Below are 10,000 nucleotides of genomic sequence, written 5' to 3'. Positions count from 1 at the left end.
ATACGAGGACAGACAGACAGACAGACAGACAGATGGATAGACTGATAGCTGGAAAGACTTACAGACAGACAGACAGACAGACTGATAGCAATAAACTGGCACAGACAAACGGACAGACGAAGAGAGACAGTGACGAACAGATAGACAGACAGGGGGATAGACGGATAGATAGACAGGGACAGAGATAGACAGATGGATAGATAGACAGGGAGAGAGACAGATAGATGGACAGATAGATTTAGACATGATTGATATTGGTGAGGGGTAAATGTGACCTTGTGAGAAATATAAACAAAGGAAAGATGTTTACAGTCTCTCTCTCTCTCTCTCTCTACGTAACAATGTGGGTCTGCCTATCTATCTATCTATCCTCTTCCTGGTTATGCAAAGACCCCTTAACTTCCTCCTTATCCACTGAAAGGAAGATGGTAGACTGCAGGAGGGGGGGAACTTCAGCCTGCAGTCTACTGGGTTCGCATTTAGATGACCCTGGGATTACTACTACTACTACTACTATTACTATTACTACTACTACTATTAATACTGCTACTACTATTATTACTACTGCTACTACTATTACTACTACTACTATTACTGCTGCTGCTGCTTCTACAACTACTACTACTACTACTACTTATTCATTCATCATCCATCCATCTAATCATCCATCCATTCATCTATCTATCTATTTATTTATCTATCACTCCAACCATACATCCATCCATCCATCAATCTAACCATCCACATATTCATCCAGCTATCTATCTATCTATCTATCCCTCCAACCATCCATCCATTCATCCAACTATCTATCTATCTATCCCTCCAACCATCCATCCAATTATCCAGCTATCAATCGATCTATCTATCCCTCCAACCATCCATCCAATTATCCAGCTATCTATCTATCTATCTATCGCTCCAACCATTCATCCAACTATCTATCTATCTATCTATCCCTCCAACCATTCATCCAACTATCTATCTATCTATCTATCCCTCCAACCATCCATCCATTCATCCAACTATCTATCTATCTATCCCTCCAACCATCCATCCATTCATCCAACTAGCTATCTATCTATCTATCCCTCCAACCATCCATCCACTCTTCCATCTATCTATCTATCTATCTATCCCTCCAACCATTCATCCAACTATCTATCTATCTATCTATCCCTCCAACCATCCATCCATTCATCCAACTATCTATCTATCTATCCCTCCAACCATCCATCCATTCATCCAACTATCTATCTATCTATCCCTCCAACCATCCATCCATTCATCCAACTATCTATCTATCCATCCATCCAGCTATCTATCTATCTATCTATCCATCCACCCATTTCTCCAGCAATCTGTCTATCTATCTATCTATCCCTCCAACCATCCATCCATTCATCCAGCTATCTGTCTATCTATCTATCCATCCATTCCTCAACCAATCCATGTCTACCTACCTATTTATCCATCCATTTATCTATCTATCTGTCTATCTATCCATCTATCCTCGCTTCCTCTTTAGTCCTGACCTCCGGAACCATGTTACCCTATCAAACAAGGTCACTGAAAGGTCAGATGCCTCTCTCTCTCACACACACACATACACACAATATGATAAACTCCCCCCTTCCATCTCTCTCTCTCTCTCTCAACCCCCATTTTCTCTCTCGTCATCCCTTCACCCCACATTTTTAAGGCACACAAAAAAAAAAAATAATCAGTTTCCAATATTATCTACAATGACAGTCTAGAAAACGAAAAAAAAAATAAAAACAATATATAATGGTGGATGACATAATTTTGACACTTACGTAATTCCTTTGGGAGCTCTCTCTCTCTCTCTCTCTCTCTCTCTCTCTCTCTCTCTCTCTCTCTCTCACAGAATATAGAAAACCCCCCTACCCCCCCTCTCTCTCTCTAACACACACACACACACACACACACACACACACACACACACACACGCACACACACACACATTGGGGAATAATTGACGCAGATGAAATATGGATGATGGATGAACACTGGATAACACAGACACACACACACACACACACACACACACACACACACACACACACACACATCCAACTTCACAAATATCATTCTTTTTGTTAAACTGTGATTTTGTTTGTTACCATGCAACAAAACGACTCTCTCTCTCTCTCTCTCTCTCTCTCTCTCTCTCTCTCTCTCTCTCTCTCTCTCTCTGAAAAAACATGAGCGGAGGAGTGAAAGTGAGTGTTGTGCATGACGCTGTTAGGGAAAAGAATGACATGACCAGTGGATTTCAGAGAGAGAGAGAGAGAGAGAGAGAGAGAGAGAGAGTGTGTGTGTGTGTGTGTGTGTGTGTGTGTGTGTGTGTGTGTGTGTGTGTGTGTGTGTGTGTGACAGACAGACAGACAGACAGAGACAGACGGACGGACATAGACAGACAGACATAGACAAATAAATAGATAGATAGACAGACAGACAGATAGATAGATAGATAGACAGACAGACAGACCCGAACACTATATTTCAACATTTTCACTTTTTTATACACAAATGAGAATTGGAATTAATATTAACAATTGGTATGATAACAGTTACTATTTTTCTTGCTGTTAATAGTATAAGGGTCATTTTACAGCTATAAATATACTGTACATACATATATCACCGTCGGTATTACTACAACTATTATTATTAAAACTTCTCATATCCTTGTGGGAAGCTTTCTTGTTTTTACCATTATTATTATTATTATTATTATTATTATTATTACTTCTTATTGCTTTTCTTTCCTTTACAGGTGGCTTTACATTGAGTGACAAGCCAAATGGTTTCCTGTAAGCCAAGAAACCATTTACAACGCTGGGTGGTAACCATATAACCAAAGCATACGTGCTCCCTACGTGTGAACAAGAGGGTTGGTGGAGGGTTAGTGCCCCTCCCCTTAAAACAAGTAACTCCAAGTCAAATGGCCACCCCTTAAGGGATTACGGTGTCTGGCAATAGATAGATAGATTATTATTATTACTTATATTCAAAACGCGATGTTTGAAAGAGTATTTGGCCTAGAGTAACTTAATTCTTGGTCAACTTAGTCTTACAGCTGTCCGCCTCTTTTGGCCAAATATGGTGGCAATCCTTCAACCGCATCTCCACAATACAGAAAGTGAGTCAGCCACCATCTCAAGAATCACTTTCGCCAGGAAGCTAAAATTTTACGGCACTAGGCCTATAGCCTTAAGACGGACGCAGTGCAAGGAGTGTGGTTCCAGTCGCCTGATTACTTGAGATCGCCACGGAAAAAAAAAGGGGGGGGGGGACTTTTCGAGATATTCCGGATGTCAGCCAATTTTCTACGAAGGATTATGGCTGGAGCCAAACTTGGTGGATTTACAGACTGTGATGACCTAATCTGACGGGCACAACATCAGTGACCTTGACCTCAAGGTCCCTTTATAGCTCGGCTTCCAGCAGGCAATGACTATGGCAAGTTTTTCGTTATCAAAAAGGCCCTTGGACAATATTGTGGTGCTCTAGTTGTTGTTGTTGTTGTTGTTATACTACTACTACTAAAAGTGGAATTCCTGTTGTTTAATTGCTGTAGTAATATGATAGGTATGTGTTCATCGATATACCGGTACTGTTACTTTACACTGGAGTAATATGATGCTGGTGAAATTTCTCTCTCTCTCTCTCTCTCTCTCTCTCTCTCATACACACACACACACACACACACACACACACACACACACACTGTATATTCAAGCAGACATTTCACATATGTTCACGATTTCTCTCTCTCTCTCTCTCTCTCTCTCTCTCTCTCACACACACACACACACACACACACACACACACACACACACACACACACTTACTGTATATTCAAGACACATGTTCACGATTTCTCTCTCTCTCTCTCTCTCTCTCTCTCTCTCTCTCTCTCTTCTCCCACACACACACACTCCAATTAAGTCTATGGAACTGCAACGGTCCAACATCATTTAATCTCTCAACATGCATATTGCACTCTCCCAATCCATTTCAACAATTACTCACAAAGAAAACTCCCACGAGCAACATAAGCCATCAGTGCAACTATATATAATTGCCTAGTATTGCCTATGGACACATTCTTTCTCTATAATCCCATATAACTCACTATCACTCGTTCGATTCCACAGCAACCGTTAAAAATCTTGAATTACCCCCGTAAGATCAAATTCAAAAGACACAATTACCCAATCTATGTTTAAAATATATGGTAACTTTTAAAATATTACGATGATATGAGGATTAAGAGTAAAAATGAATAAATATGTTCTAAAATGAGTTGGAAGTCGTGGTCAGATAAAAGGAATCGGACACAATGTAAACAAAGACGTTGGCGCCAAAACCTGGTGGCCGAGACGCGAAACTCTATAACAATAACAATGGTACGACGTAATGGCCAGCACCTATACCTTCACCCCCTCCCCCCTTTCTCTCTCTCTCTCTCTCTCTCTCTCTCTCTCTCTCTCACATGACAGGCACTTTATTTCTACTCCCGTAATCGAGTTTCCTCTAAATCGCCCACTATCTTTGTCATCCTCCCTCTCTCACTACCCCATGACTGACAATTCCTTCCACTCTCTCCTCTACTTTCCTCTCACTTTCAATCGCTCTCTACCCTTAATCTCTCTGTCTGTCTGTCTCTCTCTCTCTCTCTCTCTCTCTCTTTCTCTAAGCATGACTCCACACATTCTCCTCCACACTCACACACCTACTTATTTCATATTACCAAATCTATCTCACTCCCTCCTCCCTCTCCACTATACTCCTTTCACTTCAAACTGGCCTAGATTTTCGTCCTTTCGCAACCTATTTCGCGGAGTTCAGTGTCAGATAAAGGCAATACTACGGCTCTACATCCTTTCCACAGCACTTCGTGACTAGCACCATCTACTACGAAGTTAAAGTCAATTATACTCTTTTCATTCTAACCTGGCCTAAAATTCTCTCTCTAACCTAAATGCTGAGTTAAGAGATTTACGCTAGAAAAGGGTGGTAGTCACGAAGAAGTGCTATGGAGAGGATGCAGAGCCGTAGTATTGTATTTTTCTGCCAATGAACTGACAAGAGATTAGCCAGGAGAGAGCTAGTCACGAAGAAGTGCTATGGAGAGGATGTAGAGCCGTAGTATTGTCGTTTTCTGCCAATGAACCGTGATAAGATTAACAAGCACAACGCTAATTACGAAGAAGTGCTATGGAAAGGATGCAGAGCCGTAGTATTGTCTTTTTCTGCCACTGAGCTACGTGGAGTAACCTGCAAAAGGACGAAAATCTGGACCAAGTTAATGTGAAAGAACTTCGTGACTGTAAGCTCGTAGGAGAAGAACAGTATGCTAAACTCCCACGCCGAATCCCCCAGGCCAGAACTTCATGCGATAATGGGTTAAGGCTTTCAATACTGTCTATCTATCACTATCTATTGCCAGACGCCTTAATCCCGTAAGGGGTGGCCACAAACAAATCGACTCTACATCGGCCCCCCCCCCACCATATCACTGCTCTGCCCCCAGCTCACCCCCCCCATCTCATATACAGTATCTCTCCACTCCATCCCTCCATCTCATCCTTGGCCTTCCCCTCCCTCTTCCCCCCCTTCCACCTCACTCACATACACTCTCCTCGTCAGTCTCTCACTCTCAATCCTCTCCACATGGCCAAACCACCTCAGTATGTTTCTCCTAACGCTTCCTATCACATCCACATCCAGCACCACATACTAACACCAACCTAATTGATTTTATATTTTATTTATTTATTTAGAGATAATTCTGACCAGGAAATATCAGGCATAGTCCTCCGTATATTGGAAGAAAATATGACAATCCAATTAAGAGGGAAGAAGGTGTTATTAGGGTTTAAAATGGTTGTGCAATTCGTTCATCATCATCATCATCATTCATCACTATCATCATCTTCACCATCAGCAGCATCATCAGCATCATCATCATCATCATCACCACCACCACCCACCACCATCATTCCCTCTAAATCCTCTCTTCCTTCTTTTCCCTCATCCTTCCTTCATTTTCCTTCCTCCTTTATTCCTCCCCCCCCTTTCCTCCTTCCTTTTCTCCTCTTCAACTTCCTGATCAACTTCCTCCTTTCTTCTCCTCCCCTTTCCTTCTCTCTTCCTTCCCTCCTTTCTTTCCTCCTTTCCTCTCCTTCCCTACACTTCCCACCTCATCTACTTTCCTTTCTCCTTCCCTCCATCTCCTTCCTCCTTCCCTCCATCTCCTTCCTCCTTCCCTCCCTTTCCCTTCGTGCTTAGTCTCATTCTGTCTCTCCATCTCTCCCTTAGTTTCTTCCTCCTTCTGTCCTTCCTTTATAATTACAAGGAAGTACAAAGAAAGTGTGTGTGTGTGTGTGTGTGTGTGTGTGTGTGTGTGTGTGTGTGTGTGTGTGTGTGTGTGTGTGTGTGTGTGTGTGTGTGTGTGTGTGTGTGTGTGTGTGTGTGTGTGTGTGTGAGAGAGAGAGAGAGAGAGAGAGACAGGTGGGCAGAAATAACCTGAAGGGAATCCCACGTAACAGCCAGCCACACCTCTCTCTCTCTCTCTCTCTCTCTCTCTCTCTAAACCAACCTACCTACCTGTCTATCCAACAATCTCTCTCCCTACCTATCCTCCCATCTATCTATCTACCTACCAACCTGCACCTCCTATCTATTTATCTATCTGTCTGTCTATCTACCTACCTGTCTGTACCTCCTATCTATCAATCTATCTATCTACCTATCTATGAATCTACCTACCTGTCCATCAATCAGTCTATCTCCTTACGCCTTTATATTACACACAAGACTCTGGACACAAAACAGAAAGCCCGTTCCCTCTGCAGGCAACTTACAACAGAGAGCTAATCCCCTGCAGCCTTCACATATCACCTTTTCTGCACCAATACCCACCATCCTAACTGTAATAACGCTACGATTTTTAAGTTAAGATATGGTGTTGTGTTAATGGGAGTGTGTTTATACCTGTTTTTTTCATGCCACTACTTGGGCACTAATACCACTTAATACCCAAGGATAAATACGTTAAATTCTGGTGTTACGGTGTTAGAGGTGGTGTGTTAAAGGAAGCTCCTTAACATCTTTACCTAAGCGATTTATTTGGCTTATTACACCACATTGTTCTCGCCTGTTTTATATACGTTCTTCTCTCTCTCTCTCCCTCCCTCCCCTATATTAATAACGTACAAAAGGATATTAACTAGCCATATCTAAAAATAAATAGCTAAGGCAGAGGTGTTAGGGAGCGTTACTGAAAATGTCTCCTGCCATAGTTAGGACTGAACTCGCGACCGCACAGTCACTTGTCCTAACCTCTTCCCCCTCCCTCCTGTGTATTTGTATCTTCCACAGGTGTACCCATTAATGTTTAATAATATCCAGCTTAATCCTGCATCACCTTTAAACATACTTGGGGTTTCATTCACTCGAGATTTATCTTGGAATGATCATATTACATCTCTTGTAAAATCTCCTTCTAAGAGATAAGGTGTGCTATGCCGACTCCGTGCCTTCTTTACCCCAGCACAAATGTTGACTTTATACACGGGTTTTATTCGCCCCTGTGTAGAGTACAACTCTCATGTGTGGGGAGGCTCCCCACATACAGCTCTTCTCAACAGGATGGAGTCAAAGGCTTTTCGTCTCATTAACTCTGCTCCTCTTACTGACTCCCTTCAACCTCTGTCTCTTCGCCACACTGTTGCATCTTTATCTTTTTTCTATCGCTACTTCAATGGTCACTGTTCCTCTGAACTGTCTGCATGCATTCCTCCACCTCTACGACGGGCGCGTAGCACCCGTCTAGCAGCAAACTCTCATCCCTTTTCTGTACAACTCTCTAATGCAAGAGTTAACCGTTACTCCCAGTCCCTCATTAATTTTATGCAACAGGTCAACTCTGGAACTGTCTTCCTCTGTCTGTATTTCCTGCTTCCTATGATCTCCAGTCTTTCAAACGCAGTGTGTCCAGGCATCTCCAAATGAATGGATCTGGAATTTGTCTCTCTCTTGTATTGTTTTTGTTTTTTCTTGGATGGAACGGTTTGCGGGCTCCTGGCCTTTGGTTCCTTCTTTCTTGCATAAAAAAACCTATCTATCTACTCATCCAACTATCTATCTATTTAACTATCTGTGGTTTCTATCTATCACTAAAAATGAGAGAGAGAGAGAGAGAGAGAGAGAGAGAGAGAGAGAGAGCATTCAAGATTGATTATTGATTCAACCTTCACCTCTTCCATGCTCCCTGCGTCTCTCAGTGCAAGGTATATGGGTGCATTTTTTTTTATGCTGTCTTTTTTATGTATATGTTATGTAAAATTTTGAGGTAATTACATTTTTTTTTTTTTATTTACTGAGACTCCTTGGTTTCTATCTGTATTTCTCTCTCTCTCTCTCTCTCTCCCCTCCTCCTTTTTCTGCTTTCCCACTCCCTTCCTCCCCTTTCTCTCGTCTTTCCTCCCCCTTCCCTCCTCCCCTCCAAATCTTTTTTCCTCCCTCCCTCCCCTCCTCCTTCCTTCCTTTCCTCCAAACCTTCCCTCTCTCCTCCCCCTCTTTTCTTCTCCCCTTCCCTCTCTCCTCCCCCTCCCTTCTCCTCCCCTTCCCTCTCTCCTCCCCCTCCCTTCTCCTCCCCTTCCCTCTCTCCTCCCCCTCTTTTCTTCTCCCCTTCCCTCTCTCCTCCTCCTCTCCTTCCCCTCCCCATCAATTGACCTCAGTTGTTCGTCATCTTTAAAACTGTCTTCTTTAGCCCCCTCCCCTCCCCTCCCTTCCCCTCCCTCCCTCCCTCCTCTCCCCTCCCGCTTCCCTTCTTCTCTCCTCTCCCACTCTCCTCCCTTCCTCTCACCCCTTCCCTTCCCTTTCTCTCCTCTCTCCTCCCCTCCTTCCTTTTCCCCTTCTCCCCCCCTCCTTTCCTTCACCTCTTCTCCCTCCCTCTTCCCCTCCATCTCCTTTCGCACTCCCCGAGACTCCTCTCCTCCCTCACTCCCTTCTTCTCTCTCTCTCTCTCTCTCTCTCCCCCATTCCCTATACGCTCCCTCCTCTTCACTTTATCTTCCTCTTTCATCTTCCTCCCTTCTCTTCCCTCTTCATTATTACCCCCCCTACCCCCTCCTCCTCTCTTCCCTCCACCCTATCTCCCCCTTCCCCTCCCCCCACTCACTCTTCCTTACCTTTACATCACGTCATCTCTGCCGTTTCTCTCCCCACCTCCCTCTCATCCATATTATATCCCCTACCCTACCCAAACCGTCTATCCTCCCCTCCCCTACCTTATCCTACCCTACTCTACTCTAATCCCGTCTACCCTACCCTATCCTATCCTACCCTAATCCCGTCTACCCTACCCTATCCTACCCTAATCCCGTCTACCCTACCCTATCCTATCCTACCCTAATCCCGTCTACCCTACCCTATCCTATCCTACCCTAATCCCGTCTACCCTACCCTATCCTATCTTACCCCTATCCCGTCTACCCTACCCTATCCTGTCTTACCTTAATCCCGTCTACCCTACCCTATCCTGTCCTACCCTTATCCCGTCTACCCTACCCTATCCTATCTTACCCCTATCCCGTCTACCCTACCCTATCCTGTCTTACCTTAATCCCGTCTACCCTACCCTATCCTATCTTACCTTAATCCCGTCTACCCTACCCTATCCTGTCTTACCTTAATCCCGTCTACCCTACCCTACCCTGCCTTCCCCTACCCTACCCTATCCCGTCTACCCTACCCTACCCTGCCTTACCTTACCCTACCCTAAACCCGTCTATTCTACCCTACCCTAATCCTGTCTATCCTACCCTACCCTAATCAAATCTACCCTTCCCTACCTTACCATACCCTTCCCTTCCCTTCCCTACCTTACCCTAATCAAATCTACCCTACCCTACTCCACCCTCTGATATTTCAACTACATAATGCTACAACCCGGGTTCAACCC

The 10,000-nt window shown here is 43.9% G+C and overlaps 1 long non-coding RNA gene across 1 annotated transcript in view; it reads left to right on the top strand.

The window, feature by feature from the left end:
- The first annotated feature begins 5,138 nt into the window (after positions 1-5,138).
- LOC145395734 (uncharacterized) overlaps positions 5,139-10,000 on the top strand; it is a 171,179-nt gene continuing 166,317 nt past the window's right edge. Inside the window, exon 1 of the long non-coding RNA XR_013896664.1 lies at positions 5,139-5,183. This is a non-coding gene — a long non-coding RNA (uncharacterized LOC145395734). The remainder of the gene's footprint in view (positions 5,184-10,000) is intronic.

Source organism: Coenobita brevimanus, chromosome 33, assembly GCF_032717465.1.
Source record: "Coenobita brevimanus isolate Jiangsu-jjx chromosome 33, ASM3271746v2, whole genome shotgun sequence".
Classification (NCBI taxonomy): Eukaryota; Metazoa; Arthropoda; class Malacostraca; order Decapoda; family Coenobitidae; genus Coenobita; species Coenobita brevimanus.
Note: the sequence above shows the minus strand (reverse complement) of the source record. Positions and strands in the feature narration are given on the sequence as shown.